This window comes from Anguilla rostrata, chromosome 14 (assembly GCF_018555375.3).
Source record: "Anguilla rostrata isolate EN2019 chromosome 14, ASM1855537v3, whole genome shotgun sequence".
Classification (NCBI taxonomy): domain Eukaryota; kingdom Metazoa; phylum Chordata; class Actinopteri; order Anguilliformes; family Anguillidae; genus Anguilla; species Anguilla rostrata.
This window is the reverse complement of record NC_057946.1, coordinates 23393894-23411978: the sequence shown is the minus strand read 5'-3', so window position 1 is coordinate 23411978 and position 18085 is coordinate 23393894. Positions and strand designations below refer to the sequence as shown.

The window sequence follows — 18085 nt, the reverse complement described above, 5'->3', positions numbered from 1 at the left end:
TGCGTTAGTGTGACTCAGCTGTGCGTACTGTGCAGCCAATCAGGGCTTTGCGTTAGTGTGACTCAGCTGTGCGTTCTGTGCAGCCAATCAGGGCTTTGCGTTAGTGTGACTCAGTCGTGCGTACTGTGCAGCCATCCGATTTGCAATAGTGCATCTTTATTTTTATTTTATTTTATTTTATTTTATTTAACCATTAACTTTTACCCAGGGTAGGTTCACTGAGCACGGATGCTCTTTTGCAGGAACGCCCTGCTTCACACTCATACACATTCACACCTGGGAGCTGCCCAGTACAACCACAATCCTCTATTGTTGGCCACTGAGCAGCTCCACGCATCTCAGTCATGCGAATGGAGCAGCCAATCAGAGCTTTCATTAGTGTGACTCAGCTGTGTGTACTGTGCAGCCAATCAGGCTGTGCAGCCAATCTTTGCATTGGTGCATCTCAGTCATGTGTACGGCATAGCTAATCAGGGTGTAGTTCACATAGCCAGACGATAGCAGGTTAAATTGGGTTTCAGTGCCTGCTATTTCTGCTGAGCTGAAATGCAGGTAATTTAAATAAGTTCTATTTATTATTTTATTAAAAGTTGTTTGGTGGCTGTTTTGGATATAGGGTCAGCCATGTTTTTAGAAATCCATTCTGGCATCAGTGCTGATGGTTTGAAGTGTATGAGTCTTCAGCTCCCCCCCGTCTCTACGGTACCCCCACCCTAACCCCACCCCTCCCTGCCTTGCCTGCTTTGGGCTTGGTTCTTGAGTTTTTTTTTAACTCTCACTGGAGCCCTGGTTCTTTCCCACTCTCTGTCCTGCAGAAGCTCTTCGTTGGGACGGCGCATATGCCCTCTGCCCCGTTACAGGTTAGCGGGTCACACCCCATTCCGGTACGGCGCAGAGACCGCAGGGTCTACATCAGGGCGACGTCACAGCGTCACCGGGCGGATCTGCTGGAGAGCGTCAGCGGGCAGGTAGGCTATGACTTTCCTCATCGCTCACGGGGGGGCTTATCAGGCACCTGAGATTAGCCTGAAACCGCTGCGGAGCACCCTGGCACATTACAGCCGCTACGTAGCGCAGCTAATGGCTCCAGACTGTCAAAAAGAGGCAGCTGGCTGCATGCGTGCACTAATGCATGCTAATACACGCTAACACAAGCGAACCAATGCTAATGCACGCTAACTCATGCTAATGTATGCTAACGCTCGCTAATCCATGCTAATGCACGCTAAAAAAGCAAAACGTTCCTTTGAAGTTTCAGATTTTAAAATGTTTTTTTTTTTTTTTGCTTTTGTTTGTACCACACGGTTTACAACACCAAAAAGTGTGAGGTTCACGTCTGAGAAAGCGTTAGCGATTAACGAGCCGCGAAAGCGTACGCGAAGAAAAACCGAGCAGCTTCGCCCAGTCCTCCGCTGTCTCCGCCCCGACCTCAAGTGGGGGATTTTTTTTTTAAATGTCAACAACAAAAAAAAGCCTTGGACCTTGGGCTTGAGAACACGGCGAGGCTTCAAAGGGCTGGGGATATGAAAGCGGGCGCCCTGGCTCTCTGGGGCAGGAGGGTCCGCGGTCGGTTGGAAGGCCCGATGCCATTAGCGTGCGTAATGAGCCGGCGGGGAGCGCCGGGGTCCACATTGTGTACGCAGCGTTTACTCCGCCGCAGGAAGCTGATTACAGCGGCCGGCGTTCCCCCCCCCCATACCCCGCCCCCCACACCCCCCACCCCCCACCCCCTCTCGAAATCTCGCTCCGCGATTCCCCCGCTGCACGGGCGGAAGAATAGGTGCACAATTAAGGTGGGCCAGAGGCTGGGCGGGGGATGGGGGTGGGGGTGGGGGTGCTGTTTGATGTACCCCTGGAGTGGCTTGGGCGTGGGGGGGGGGCAGGAGAGCCCAGGTTCGGGGGGCTCCCGGATTTGCCGATTTCTGAAGCGTCATTAGCTCCGGGCAGAACACAAAAGCCAGGCTGTAAAATAAGATGCTGAAGGGTACAATGTGCCAGAAATAATGTTTATCTTCAACCCCCCCGCCTCCCCCCTCCCCAAAGGCAATAGACCTCATTATCTCCAGGAAGGCCCTGACAGGGGACTGCATTTCACCCCCCTGCCTGCCCATACATCATTATTATTATTATTATTATTATTATTATTATTATTATCATATCTAATATTTATATCACGTACATTATTATTATTATTATTATTATTATTATTATTATTATTATTATTATTATTATTATTATTATCATCACCTAATAATTACATCACATCATTATTATTATTATTATTATTATTATTATTATTATTCATCACCTAATAATTACATCACATCATTATTATTATTATTTTATTATTATCATCTAATAATTACATCACAAAACATGTATAATATTATTGTTATTATTATTATTTTCATTTAATAATTACATGACAACAGGTTATGTACATATTATTATTATCATTATCATCATCATTATTATTAGTAGCAGTAGTAGTATAGTGGCAGTACTAGTGATAGTATATGAGCGTGTGCAGTGGATGTATGTGTATTTGTAGTAGGAGTAACAGTACTCGTGTCGTCAGCTACAGCTGTGCTGAAGTGTCGCAGCCGGTAAGCAGCTGTGGGCCGGAGGCGGTGCCTGCTGTCCTTCCTCCTCGGGTCTGTTCTCTAACGGGACAGAACGACGCGGAGGCCAGATCGTCCCCAGCTGAGGAACGAATTTACAGAGGATGCGATTCTTAAAAAAAAAAACAAAAACAAAAAAAAACGAAAGGGTTCGAAGCCGGAGACGACGGGCTCGTCTCTCATTGAGGCTGGAGAGCAGCCAGGGGGCTGGGCCCGTGTTTGCGATCACAGCGTCCTGCGTTGCGCCAAAAAAGAGCGGCAATGTCACCGGATCTGAGGGGTTACGGACGAAAGGGTCCGTTACAACCAGGAAAGCTCTCGTCCTGCTAGTCAAACAGCGTTATGCCATAACAACGGTGCTGCTATTATTGTTGCTGCTGTTTATTTACAAGTCCGGGGATCCGCGGTGCGTAATTAAGGACAGTCGTTGGCCGAGACTGTGCCGGATTATACACGGTGGATCTCTGACCTATGTGGCACTGCGTAGCGCGGCACATGGATTACTGCTAGCGCACGTCAGAGGCTGCCGCACAGAGGCACTCCACGAGTAGACTGCTCGTGTGTGACGTTACACACGCGGGCGCACGCGCACACACACGCGCGTACGCGCACACACACACACACGCATGTGCACGTACACACGCACATACACGCAAACACAAATCAATGCATTACGAAAGCCTCTATTGTCAATGTTCTTGTTTTTGTTGCTGTCGATCCCGCTCCTGTATTTTACGTTTGTGAGATGAAAGTTATCAGGGGGTTGTACATGCGTTTTATGCTGCGTAGCCCACAGGAGAAAAAAAGATGACCCACAAATTAGCCCTACTTCCTAATTACAAGTAGCCCGAGCAATAGCTAATGGTTCCTGTCAGAATGTGGGTTGTACGACGCTGAGAGTCCTTGTTGCGCTTTCATTGTGACAATGAGGACAAATCTGAGGAAGAAAGCCACATTTACCCTGTCTGTCCGCGACGCTATTCATTACCGCGATCCGAGGGCCCGAAGGCCGCTCGGGCGCTTTGACTTACACACAAAGGGCCGGATAACACGCTTTACAGGGTCGGAGGGCCCGGCTAAGAACGGCTGGAGTGGATTTTCCGAACTGAGGCCCGGTCTGCAGCGGCCCATTCATGCACAGAAGAAGCGGGAGGAAATCTAATTGCGCGCGCTTTGTTGACCCCCACAATGCACTTCTTTGTAACCCCCGGGAGACGCGGAACGGACCGCCGAGGGTACTTTGAGCGCCGCCGGCAAATTAGGCCTCCTGGGGAAAGCGCGGGATTAGCCGCTTAGCCCGGGAGGCGTTCCAGGCTCAGCTCGGCCCGCTCGGCCGAAACCAAACGGGCTCGCGCTAGCATTTTCACGGAGGATAGCGTTTGCCGCGGAAGCGAGACCGTGCGCTTATGATCGTTTGCGTGGAGGTTGTTTATATATATATATATACGGGTGCATACGGTGCGCTGGCGCACGGGGCTATCGACAAGAGGCCAAACATCTAACAGCGCTGACGGTTCTTTTGTCAAAGTTGTCGTCGCAGTTGCGGCTTTTATTGTGAAATGCCTCGTTGCAGGATACATGCAGAACGTTTCAGCTTACTAAAAGAGGCTATCAACCTGCTTCTGCTATTGCAAAAAATACTAATTCTCGACCAGTAAGTAGGCTATACAGCAATTAATATACAAAGCATGTGGTCGGGTGATATGCTGCTAGGCGTCTATTAGGTTCATCACAGGGTTTCGGTGGGGGAGCATTGGTGGCTCAGTGGTAGAGCTCCCACCTGCCACGCTGGTGGCCTGGGTTCGTATCCCGGCCAATGCCCCAAAACCCAGCCACTGGGGATGCGCAAGCCAGCGCATTCTCAGTGCCGGTCCCAAGCCTGGATAAATTGGGAGGGTTGCGTCAGGAAGGGCATCTGGCGTAAAAACATATGCCAAATCAAATGTGTGGATCACAAATCTGATCCGCTGTGGCAACCCCTACAGGGAACAGCCGAAAGAAGAAGATTAAATTATTAGGGAAATGTGGTGTACTGAAAATTTAAGTGGATATCTACCACAACCAGATATGCATGCCTGAATGTTTGTGGAGCAATTTGGCACTTCAAGCATGTAGAGTGTGATAACATTCACTAGTACGACTGCCAAATATGGGAGCTGTAATGTGCCTTTGTGACAGTTTTCTGTAAAAAGCGTTATACAAATATAATTGATTTCATTATATTCCGACCTTTCTGAATTCTGGAAACATGAGCAAGATTGTTGGCAATGTGGCAACACACTTTTGGAATTTGGATTTGTTACATGAGAGTACAGTAATGGTTCAGATCCCTGGTTGGACGCTGTCTATACCCTACAAAAAGTTCTTATCTTGAGTTTCTCCAGTAGATTTCTACCTGTGTACGACCTGTCTTTCTGGGAGCTATGTACACAGTGAAATGTTTTCTGTTATGAGCCCAAAAGGGTTGAATTATTACCTGCTGTAAAATTTGCCCTGTCAGACTTGGTTTAACGCTGAGCATTTCTTTTGCGAGAGCAGCAATGGATAAGGGTGTGTTAACAGTGAAATGCATAATGCATAATACACACACTGTCTTTGTTTAAAATAAATTGCAGTGCAGTAGGGATGTTTTCCTTTCAACCGTCACCCTGTGACCTGATGATGTCAAAATAAGTGACTCACTTTACACCAATCATACAGCGCTCTGCCATCAGGCAGCCTTTTGATTGGCAGTACAGGAGAGCTCCGCCCACGGAAGCCTCGCCTGTCCGTCGCCGCTGCTGCCGGCGCTGTAGGAATGTGGGCGGGAGCGTACGTGCGTTTACATCGCAAATCTGTCCCGGAGGCGGAGCGTGCCTCTGCTCGGCGTCGCCCGCGGCGACGGGCCCTCTGACGCGGGAGGGGAAAGGGGAGGCTTCCATAACGTAAAGGATGAGTCGGACACGCGTGTAATTTGACGCATTAAAAGCGTGTTTGTTTTTTTCTGGGGCTGGTAGTTGAAGAGCAGGGGTGAGCAATTCTGGAGCTGGAGGGCCGGTGTGTACCGCAGGTTTTTGTTTCCACCAATTGCCCTGGCTAAATGAGCTGATTGGCTGTGTAAACCAACACTGGTTCACTCGTGGATTAGATTACAGAAAAAAAAAATTTCATACAGGGACACAAGAACAGTCTTCGGCTGTCATTCACATGCTTATCAAGGAATGTAGCAAAAATGTCGGATGGCGTAGATGTTAGGGCTAATTGCATAATTAAGGCCAGAAAGTTGGCTTGAAAAGCAGACACAGATGTGGCCCTTGTCGCCCACCTCTGCGATAGAGAGAACTGCGGTAATGATGAATGACATGAGTCCTGCTTAAAACGCATAGCATAAAACGCTAATACGGTAACCGCAAAATTTAAATATTCCCCTGTTTATTCTTGGATTTGTTTATGCGTAGGGCTGTCGATATAAAGCTAACGGTCTTTGGATTTTTGCTCATTTAATCAGAGTGTATTTAGCCTAGCACTATGAAATGCAACATAAAACAGTTTTGACGTGTCACTTAGCAGTTCAGTTGGCCCACAGGCCCCCATGGAATGACGGTGATAAACCCAACCGAGTCTGGCTGCTGGAACACAGGCACAGCTCAGCCTGAAGGGACCATGTCTCAGGTGTGATATGCACTTGGGCAGGGGTCCTCAATCCCATCCAGAAAGGGCCGGTGTGGGTGCAGGCTTTTGTTCCAACCAAGCGGTAACACACCTGCTTCTACTAATCAACCACTAGAGCCTTTGCTGAGAACCTCAATTAGTAGAATCAGGTGTGTTACTGCTTGGTTGAGACAAAAGCCTGCATGTACCAGCCCTTTCTGGATAAGCTTGAGGACCCCTGCACTTGGGCAAGGTTTGGCCCAGAATCCAAATGGTGTCATAAACCTTAAAAGTGGCCGGCTAAATTTGGGTCACATTTGACCCGCAATGTTCTTGCCATTGCCAGAACTGACCCTTAAGTGCCTAAACTCACCCATATTTGGCCCAGAATCGTCTGATATCAGGGTAGTAACTGGCTGTTTCAATTACATTCAAAACTTAACCGAGTCAGATACAATTAAAACCGAAGTACAAGCAATCCGAAGTTACGTTTATACCACCTAGTCGGTATGACTGTAACAGAGGTTCGGAATAATCTTAGCAATAAATGTTATTATAATCAAAGAAACACAGATTATCCTCAGATTATGAAGCATGGGGCTTTATTCATGAAAAAACCCTGTGCATAAACATTGACTCGCAAGCAGCTTCGTAGCTTACCATGAAGTGAGCTGTGGTAACGTCCAAAACACCCAGGCAAGCTTTTACAAAGGAAATAGCCTACTATACAGACCAATCTGGTGTGTGCTTATTATAAATGCCTGTGACCAGGTGGCTGTTTCTCTTCTGTTAATCACTTGGAGCGTCAAGAAGACGATGCTATGTCTGCGCAGCAATACAAATTAACTAAACACATTTAACATTAAACACTAAACTAACTTAAAAAGTCGTGGATGGTGATGGGTCAAATTAATTTCTTGATAAATATTAAACACCATTTAAAAACCCGAAGGTCTTGCCAAAAGGACACTACATGCAGATGGTTGTTAGCACCATGTGCCCCAATATTCAAATCTGAAGCTTCCTCCATGACCTCTTTGGGTACCAACCTTCTCGTTTTCTCTTTAGATGGCATTCTGTAAACGTCTAACAGCAAAAACATGTTGTTTGCACCTCAGAGGCGGCATAAATGTAACAGCTGTTACATGTGCACAGACAGGGACATCATGATTTTTTTGGTCACCTAGCATAGAGTTCCTGCTAATCTAACTGAAACCACACTGACTTTTCAAGGACAGATGACTTTTCTCTATCTACGGCATAAGATATCAATATGACGTGGTCATTCAAAATGTCTGACAGGTGTTAAGTAGCCCCCGGAGACAGCCGCATTGCCCTTAGGCTAGGCATGAGCGAAGTAGAGGCGCTAAATTCCCCGATTTCACTGTAAGATGGCGGCGGCGGTGCGCTACTGATGCAAAACCCAGCAGTGGCAGTTGAGCAAAAGTGGATGAGAACTTACTGGTAAATAAACTAGAAAAACGAGTTGGGCAGGCCTTTAGCTTGGACATCTAACATTCTAGATTTGAGTTAATTTGGTGTGTCAGAAAACGTGTATGCACTATTTTTCCCGATTAGGTCATTTTCTACTGCATTTAGGCGGTGACAGAATGAGCTTAAAGTTCAAAGGGCTGTTCAGAATGCAATCTCTCCATCTCTCCCTCTCTCTGTCTCTCCCTCTCACTTTCCCTCTTGCTCTGTCTCGCTCTCTTTCTCTCTCTCACACTCTTGCTGTCTGAGAGAAAGAGGAGGAGCAGAAGATGGATAGGAGAGGAGAGCTAGGCTCCAGACTTCTGTAACATGAGAAACACCAGTGATGCTCATCATTAATGGGCCCTTTGGAAAGAGAACAATAATCATTTAATTCTCTCAATCACAACGGTGTCGGACACTCCTGACACCGGAGAGTACACATGTGCACCTGAAGTGCTATACAAATAAAATCGATCGGTGTGTGCATATGTGTGTCTGCATGTGCGTGTGTATCTGTGTGTGCACGCGCGTGTGTATTTGTGTGCGTGTGCACGTGCAGGTGTGTGTGCGTGTGTGCGTGTGTATTTGTGTGTGTGTGTGTGTGTGTGTGTGTGTGTACATGTCTGAGTTAGTATGTCTAGATCAGAGTGTGTTAGCTCAAGTAGCCATGCTGGGAAGGCATGCTGAAGGATATTATATGAAACCTCTGAATTATGGAGAGATTCATTCAGAGAATCTTTTTCCACTGTTTCCAATAAAAACTCAAAGCTCCCTTCATGGCACTCCGGTAATCTGATAATTCTGCGATTACAGGACCAGTACAACCACACTAACGGGAAAGAATCCGATAACAACTAAAACCGCAAGAGACTCAAACGGGCCCGTCTAACAAATTATACACTCGCAACATTGTTCGGTACCACATTATCAACACAAAGCACTCTATATGAATAGAGATGCTGTTACCTGCCTTAGAACGTATACTAAATTAAGAAAACGAAATGTATTTATTGATATGGGGTCAACATTGTGCTCTTGTTTTTCATGACCATTGACGTATTGTCTTACATTAGGTATAATGTAAAGCTCGATTACATAAAACAGACGATATGCGTTTGAATGGCACGCGAACCATGTGTTTATACAGTGACAGAGACATTTTTTCCAAGATCTTTATAAGAAATCAAGATGCAATTTGGAATTCGAAGGTACCAACAAATGCACCCAAAAATACGCAGCATCAGCCGAAGAAATGAACATTAGCATGCATTACAAAACTGATGTCCGAACCCTTAAACAGTTGCGGACATCTAAAATACAACTTCTTTCGCATGCATATCTTTTTTCTGCACGAGTGAGCATTATATCCCTGCTTTTTCAATATGGTGCTTAACGGGATTTTACATATACGAGGGTACTTCCTACTACTACTACTACGACGACGATGACGACTACAACCACTACTCCAAATACTACTACTACTAGTCTATTACTACGACGACTACTACTACTACCCACTACTACTACTACTGTTATTACTACTACTAGTAATAATAACAATAATAATCGAGTGAAGAGCATACTTAGATTACATTAACAAACGGAACAGTGCGAATAATCGAGAGCCCGATTATTGATAATTTTATTGTTTTATTACATTTGTCTTTTTATATTCAAGCGAAACGAAGATTCTCGTTAAATACGATTTTTTAAACCGACATAACCCATGTATAATTAAACGTAGGCCTACGTGATATTGTTTAGAGCCGATCGTGTTTAAAAAACCATCATGTGAAATAATAATTGCAATAATATTGGTCGAAATTAACATTGCAAGCCATAACTAGCTCAAAAAACAATAATATCCACGTAACTTCAGCGCCATGCCGCGGTCGAATTGTTTACACATACATTCAATTTGACATTTTAAGCTACTACTACTACCACTACTATTATTATTATTATTATTATTAATGATATGTCTAAAATAACATTTGTAAAAGAGACATGCCTTCGGTTAAATTAGTCGTCTTTGCAGGTGTAGCCTTACATCAGCTTTCGTTTGTATTATTATTATTATTATTATTATTATTATTATATAAAACTTAAGTTTTGTGATGAGACATCTGTTGTTATATTGTATAGTAAAGGTCCATATATATTGTGAATTCATTTTTCAAATACAGCAAACTCTACGAAATACACACTGCTTATACTGTGATGGACTTCGTAGGCCTACTACGTCATTATAAACTGGAAATGTATTGTGGTGAGAATAGAAGCCGAAAGAAACCGTCAAAAACGAAAATATTTTTAATGCATGCAGCCTATTTAGGATGGCTATAGAAAAATATGATTGCCGGGGATTTGCTCATTCAACAAGTCCTCAACACAACCCTTTTTTCAATTACACTTTTGTAACGTGTATAGGCTAAATCACGTGGATTTTAGAGTGTGTCAAATTATTTTCGTGAAATCTGAAATGTTTTAGCTTTATAAAGTGATCTTCTAAATTGCCTACATCACTCCAGCGATACGAACGTTCTAAATTGTTTTAGGATAAGTAAAATAACGATTCAGTCATAAAAGCAAACCATTGTTTTAATTCATATTTCATAGCCTATTTAATTCATGTTTCGTTGTCATCCCTCCTAGTTTTTCTTACCATAACTTTCTGATCTAGGCTATGCTTACTGTGTGAACTGGACTTAATGTGCTCATGGCTATGAATAACTGTTACATAATATGTACCATATCGGTGTTTTATAGTTGTTCCAGTGACCATCGGTATGCACTTATTGTACATCGCTTTGGATAAAAACGTCTGGCAAGTAAATGTAATGTAATGTGTTTCTGCTATGAATTCACACAAGACGTATAAATCATAGAAGTTATTATTTATGCTTAGGTACTTTGTGAAGTGTGTGTGTGTGTGTGTGTACAGTGAGCTCCATAATGTTTGGGACAAAGCCATATATTTTCTTGATTTAGCTCTGCCCTCCACAGTTTTAGATTTGTAATCAAACAATGTGGTTAAAGTGTACATTCTTAGCTAACCAAAACCAACTGTTTGGAACATTTTTAAGGATAAATCACAAAGAGCCTGATTAGCCAAAGAAGACCTCTACGGTTGGTGACTGAAGAATTCTCACTATTATTTAAAAAAAAAAAAAAAACTCCAAACATCTCTCCAATGGATCAGAGGTGCTCTTCAGGAGGCAGGTGTCGATGTGTCAGTGACTATTGTCCACAGAAGACTTCATGAACAGAAATACAGTGGCTACACTGCAAGATGCAAACCACTAATTTGCTGCAAAAACAGGATGGCCAGGTTATGGTTAGCTAAGAAATGCCTAAAAGAGCCTGCAGAGTTCTGGAAAAAGGTCTTGTGGATAAAGAAGACCAAGATTCACTTGTGCCAGAGTGATGTCAAAAGCAAAGTGTGGATGCCAATGGGAACTTCCTGAGATCCAAAGCACCCCCTCTCTTCTGTGAAAAATGGTGGTGGGGGTGTTATGGTTTGGGCATGTATGGCTGCCACAGATACTGTCTCACTTGTCTTCACTGATGTCTGTAACTGCTGAAGACTGAAGACCCACCTCTGTAACTGCTGAAGACTGAAGACCCACCTCTTCAGGCTGCACCTCTCCCCATCCCTCCCTTCCCCCCCTGTAAATGACTAAACTTAGGGGTGTAACTAGCAGCTGTTTAGGTGACTTAGTTATGGCCAGTCTTGTACTTTTTTTTATTTATTTTTATTTTTTCATCAGATTGCGTTGTTGCCGTTCTCGCATCAGTGATAGTGTATAATGAAGTTTAACCACCAGGGCCAAGTTGAACTATCGTATGATCACCTGTAACTTGACCAACTTCTTCTAGGGGCTTCATACTGTTCCTGGTTATGGTTATACACTTTGTTGTACGTCGCTCTGGATAAGAGCGTCTGCCAAATGCCTGTAATGTAATGTAATGTAATGCTGTTGGCAGTAGAATGAATTCTGAAATGTACAGAAGCATCTTATCTGCTCAGGTTCAACCAAATGTCTCCAAATTCATTGTATTCACTGTAGAGGTCTTCCTTGGCTTACCAGGCTCTTTGTGATTACTGAACTCGCAGGTGATCTTTCTTCTTAATGATGTACCAAACAGCTGATTTAGGTAAACCTAAATTTTGGCCTATGTCTCTGTTTTCTTTTTCTTCTTCTTAATATTTCTCAACCTTTTTACTTTCATTGGCACAACTCTGGTCCTTATGCCAACAAAAGCCGATAACAGACTCCACAGGCAATCAAAAGGCTAGAATCAAGACTGTATACTGAAAGCTCTTTTATACTTGCACCAAAGAAGCAATTGAACACACCTGACTAATCAGAAACACCTGTGAAGCCATTTGTCCCAAACATTACAGTTGGCCTGAAATGGGGGACTATTTATAAAAAGTGCTGCGATTTCTACATAGTGGAACCAAAATATATTAAAATGCACTTTTTAAAAAAGCTGCAAATTTGCAATTTTTTATTGCAAATCTAACATTGCGGAGTGCAGGGGAAATATATATATATGCACACACACACATAATATAGCCTATGCACGCAACACGTGTGTCTGGTTTTAATCCGTATGGGAGGATAAAATCATTGAAATAGAACTTATCTATGAGGAACATGGTCTGTTTGGGAACCACGCGTAGTGGGTGAAAGTCTCCTACCTGGCAACCCACAAGCTCGCTCGTTGGCTGCTCGTTCGTTGGCATCTCAACTCGGCCTGACAACCGATAAACAGCTAGGACAGCAGTAGCCTACGTTCTCCTGTAAATGGTGATGGGCAGTTCTTAGTACGTATAACCTGTGGCAACGTTACGGGATCGTTTGTCGGAGTAGTGGAGGTTTTAATAATTTCCCGTAATGTGACTGCGGCGTAGCGAGCGGGCGTGCGCCCGCTGATAATACTGTTCTGCACGCACGCAGCCGCTCAGGTCTTTGTACCGCAAGTGGAACAGCGCGGAAGCTGTTCTCTGCGTTGTGATTAGCCGTGCTTTCAATACATGTAGCGTGATCATTTTCCATGACAGAAATCATGTATTAAATTGGGCTCCAGATATAAAGGTTTAGCGCGCTGAACGTTATTAACTGAGGGCGCATTAGACTTGTTTGTGCCATTTCCGGCTAAAATGTTCAGGTCTGATTCCATAATATAAAAAAGGCACACGGTGTAAAATGCAGAGGTCTGTATTCCTGGAACACGGAAGAACACAGCGTGGCTCAGCCTGTAATGTACTGCTTTTTGCAGCAAGCTTGGCTTCTACACGTCTCCACGGTATACACGGTTACTGTGTACATTATTACAAGTGTTAATTGTAAAAGGTAATAATGATTATTGATACCCTTCCAAAACAATACTGCAGCTTCTGCGATGCTATACTGTCCGTACTATACTGTATACTGAAGTACAATGCCGTTAAAATGAAGTATAAAATAATTCTACTTCATAAGTGCTGCACATGAAGTAGTGCAACTTAATAACTAGTAATATTGATTTTTTTTTTAAATGTGGCTGAAATATTGAATAATAATAATAATTCATTGTAAGCTGTTATGAAAGACAAATACGGAATACAGTAGCCTACATATACAATGTATTTAATGCACAAATGGTATTTTACTGAGTATTGAGTATTGTTTTGCTATGACATAGAGTAAGCTCCATCAGTGTCAAAAATATAACATTGTTAGAAACATTGTGAGTCTTCTATGATAAGGATCTCTATGACATTCTAAATCACATTTTTGTGAAAAACATGTTTATGTCCTAATGAGCAATAAGACAGGACAGTGTGCTAACTCAAGCTCTGGTCTGCTTGCAAGCCCCAGTAACACAGGGCAGTGTGCTAACTCAAGCTCCGGTCTGCTTGTAGGCCCCAGTAAGACAGGGCAGTGTGTTAACTCAAGCTCCAGGATCCTTGCAGGCCCCAGTAAGACAGGGCAGTGTGTTAATTGAAGTTCCAGTCTGCTTGCAAGCCCCAGTAAGACAGGGCAGTGTGTTAATTGAAGTTCCAGTCTGCTTGCAGGCCCCAGTAAGACAGGGCAGTGTGTTAACTCAAGCTCCTGTCTGCTTGTAGGCCCCAGTAAGACAGTGTAGCGTGTTAATTGAAGTTCTAGTCTGCTTGCAAGCCCCAGTAAGACAGTGTAGTGTGTTAATTGAAGTTCCAGTCTGCTTGTAGGCCCCAGTAAGACAGGGCAGTGTGTTAACTCCAGCTTCGGTCTGCTTGTAGGCCCCATTAAGACAGGGCAGTGTGTTAACTCAAGCTCCAGGATCCTTGCAGGCCCCAGTAAGACAGAGCAGTGTGTTAACTCAAGCTCCAGGATCCTTGCAGGCCCCAGTAAGACAGAGCAGTGTGTTAACTCAAGCTCCGGTCTGCTTGTAGGCCCCAGTAACTTAAGCTCCTGTCTCTCTGTAGGCCCCAGTAAGACAGGGCGGTGTGTTAACTCAAGCTCTGATCTCCTTGCAGGCCTCAGGTTTCCCCGGTAACTGCCAGGTGAGGAGGAGGACGAGCACACGTGCAACCGATAAACGTCTCCAATCCCCTTTGATGGTGGAGGACATCTGCTGAATTAAAATAGACCGACGACAACACGATGGGCGACCTGAGGAGACGGCCTTCCAAAACGAATCCAGCACAAGGGAAAACCCGCTACGGCTCTGCTCCGTTCGCCCGCGCGTCCGAGAGAGAACGGCGCTCGGGACCAGGCTATTAAAGCTTGCGCTGCTCTCTTCTTTTTGTTTGTTGTTTTTGTGTATTTTTCTACTTTTATATTTTGCATATTTTCCAACTGCCGCTGTTGTGACATAGTGTCAGTACGATGTTGAAAACAAACAGAAAGGGGAACCTGCGTGCATTTTGTTAGCGCTAAGCCCGAAGCCCTGCAGTGGTTAGATTGAACGTGCCCCGAGTCTCTAAGGTTAGCCTGTCAGTTTTCCAAGTCTGGTTTTCAGCTGTGCATCTGTGGCGTTCCTGGGTCAGGCTGAATGAACTGCATGCATGTGTAAAGACAAGACTTCTGCCACGCCTTCCGTGGATTTAATTAAGGGGGGTCACAGAGTTCCCAGAGTTCTTTACCGTTTGGTGAAAGGGTTTATGGCAGACGTTACAGCTTGTGGGAACCTCCATTCAAAAATACTTTTGTAACAGGTTTTGTTTTGTTTGGCTTCAGTTCAATCTAACCGCAATTAGTCTTTTTGTTTGTTTGTTTAAATAGATTTGGAAAAAGATTGAGCATTGAAATACCATATTGTTTGTTTTAATTCCCTGTGTGCGTTTCCTAAAGAACAGCTCTTTCCATTTTGACTAATGTATAGTTTTTTCTTTTCCCTAACTCTTGCTTTTAAAATGCTACTCTCTTACATTTTACGATTAAGGCCTTCAAATCAGAACCAGACCTGCATTAAAATCATACCATGACTACAGCTGTTGGTATTCCTCTGACCAGTGAGTCATCTGCATGCGTGTCTGCGTGCGTGTATGTGTGTGTGTGTATCCGTCTCGCTGTCTGTGGGTGTGTGTGTTTGTGTGTGTGTGTATCTGCCTGTTTGTGTGCTTATGTGTGTATGTGCACCTGTGTGTTTGTGTGTGTCTGTCTGTGAATGTGTGTCCATATGTATCTGTGTGTGTTTGTGTGAGAGAGTATGTGTGTGTGTTTGTGTCTTTCTGTGTGGTGGAGGGGGGGGTCATTTTGTGCTATTTAAAGAAACAGATTAATGTGATGGACACACAGCATATCCAATCATATTTCACTGGAAGAAGAACCGGCATGTTTGGACACGCTGTATTATATTTAGTTCAGATTTGTTTTGTACAGTAATTATGAGGTGGAGAAGAAGAAGAAGAGTGTTCTCATACAGGGTCTTTAATGCATATCAAAGCCCTTTGCAAAATAAAAAAAATGCAAGTACAAGTGGCAGAGCAGAAGGGAGACGAAATGCAATATGAGTGCACGGTGGGTTAAAGGCCAGGGAAGATTAAAGTGGAGTTACGATATGCAATGCTCAAAAGAGAACAAAATGTCAGTGTTTAAAACTGTTTTGCCAAGCTGGATTTAGGAATTTTCCTTAAAATCTTTTGGTTACAACATAACCACAATGTCACATTATCTCTTAATCTGGACAACTGGGGACTGTTGGGTAGACAACAGAGAGCAGAAAAGAAGTTGCATCTCGATTTAGTCCTAAAATCTTTTTTTATGTATAGTTGCATGTATGTATGTATAAGGTGCATTCTCTTTAATACAGTAAACATACTGTACGTGTACTGTACGTGGAGATGAACAAGTCCTCGTTTCACATTGCTGTTCAATGACAGTGGGGTGTGGTATTCCGGTTCTGATTTATGGTTTATTTAAAATGCAAACTGACTGAGCAGGCATGTGTGTGTACGTGACAGACTGCAAAAATACAGCGGGACCAAACTGCTTCTGGAGTTGGTATCCTGTGCAACATCGCCCCCTTGTGTATAGATGTGGTTGTGGCGAAAGCTGCGGTTCAAATTACATTTGTTTTCCAGCTCTGATCATCAGTAGATAAATACCATTTTGTAATTAAATTTTTTTTTCTTTCATAATACAACAACTAAGGAGTGGGCTTGCTTTTCTTGAGTACTCGTTGTATTTAACTACATGCTAACTTATTCCTTGTTTATATGTCTTGTCATTGTGATGTTGTCATAGTAATTGTGCATTTGTCAGGCCCCCCTTGAAAAAGATATCTAACTCAATAAGGTTTTCCTGGATAAATAAAAGCAAAAAGTGTTACTAAATTTCAAATATGTACTGTGTGGCATCTACTTAACCTGAATTAAGGCATGCACTTGTGAGATCCATGTGCAGGATCCATGACAGAGATCAGTGTTAGACACTAATCACAACAGCTCACTGATCAGGGGAGAGCTGGGGAAAGAGCAGGAGGAGATCCAGCAAGGGGAGGTGCATAGAGATCATGAGGAGATCTAGCAAAGGGAGGTGCACACAGATTAGGAGGAGATCCAGCAAAGGGAGGTGCACACAGATTAGGAGGAGATCCAGCAAAGGGAGGTGCACACAGATTAGGAGGAGATCCAGCAAAGGGAGGTGCACACAGATTAGGAGGAGGTGAGAGAAGGGGAGGTGCAGAGCCATCAGGAGGAAATGAGGTAAGGGCAAGTGCAGTGGGATCAGGAGGTGATCCAGTGAGGGGAGGTGCATAGAGATCAGGAGGAGATCCAGCAAAGGGAGGTGCACACAGATTAGGAGGAGATCCAGCAAAGGGAGGTGCACACAGATTAGGAGAAGGGGAGGTGCAGAGCCATCAGGAGGAGATCCGGCAAGGGGAGGTGCACAGAGATCAGGAGGAGATCCGGCAAGCGGAGGTGCACACAGATTAGGAGGAGATGAGACAAGGGCAAGTGCAGTGGGATCAGGAGGAGATCCAGCGAGGGGAGGTGCAGAGATCAGGAGGAATTTCAGAAGTGGGGGACTTTCAAAAGAAGCAAACAATTATATGAAATTATACATTTTTCTAATTTCCTGTTCATTTTAGGAAGTTACAGAAGAATATTAATGCAATGCTCCATCTGTCAAATACATATATAAATTAATTTACATTGCTCTGACTTCAAAAAAAAAATTCAGTTATACTCTACACCCAAACAAGATCCCAAGATGGCCAACTCTGTGATGCAAGTACTTTTTATGCATGCAGAGTTTACTTGAAATGGTTTACAAAAATGGTGTTAAACGGTAGAATTCGTTTTTTTCAGAAAATGGTCCGGTGCCATCTGCATTTCAATGGCCAGCTGAAGGTTCGTGTTCTGGAGGGGTTTTAGAGACGCTGGGCTGCAGGGACACTGGGCAGACCCAGTTTGGTGAGTTTGACTCCAGTTTTTTCCTCTTCATTGTAAGCCTGGAATCTGTATCTAAACAACTCCAGTGTCTTCTGTTAGAGAGACCATGTCCTGCAGGAGCAACAAGATCCTCTGAGAAAATACAAGAAACGAGCACGTACAACTCTCAGATCCCAATGAAATCACCCAGAGGTCGGGGCCATTCATATTATAATGTATGCAAAGTTGGCATTCTTTGAGAAAATGGTAAATATTGAGTGAGTGCTCAAATAACAGAGAGCTCTGATGTTTTTGAAAACAGGGCTATGACTGCCAAGGACGGGGCAGTGATCTGGCACTGAAAGGTTTTCATTATTTTATTTTATTTTTTATGTGAATGTGATTGGAAATTGCCCTTTGTGTTGAGTTTCTTATGTAGAAATTTCAGATGAAATAAAATTTTATCTCCCCTAAAAACTATTTTTGAGCGATGGATTACACCTGACCTAGA

General features: G+C 43.7%; 1 long non-coding RNA gene and 1 other non-coding gene across 3 annotated transcripts in view; both read left to right on the top strand.

The window, feature by feature from the left end:
• LOC135239218 (uncharacterized) overlaps positions 1-16520 on the top strand; it is a 31062-nt gene extending 14542 nt beyond the window's left edge. For both annotated transcript variants that reach the window (XR_010325314.1, XR_010325315.1), the window contains 2 exons: positions 816-968; positions 14233-16520. This is a non-coding gene — a long non-coding RNA (uncharacterized LOC135239218). The remainder of the gene's footprint in view (positions 1-815; positions 969-14232) is intronic.
• trnag-gcc (transfer RNA glycine (anticodon GCC)) lies at positions 4372-4442 on the top strand. The gene has a single exon. It is a non-coding gene; the product is annotated as a tRNA-Gly (tRNA).
• Positions 16521-18085: the final 1565 nt, after the last annotated feature.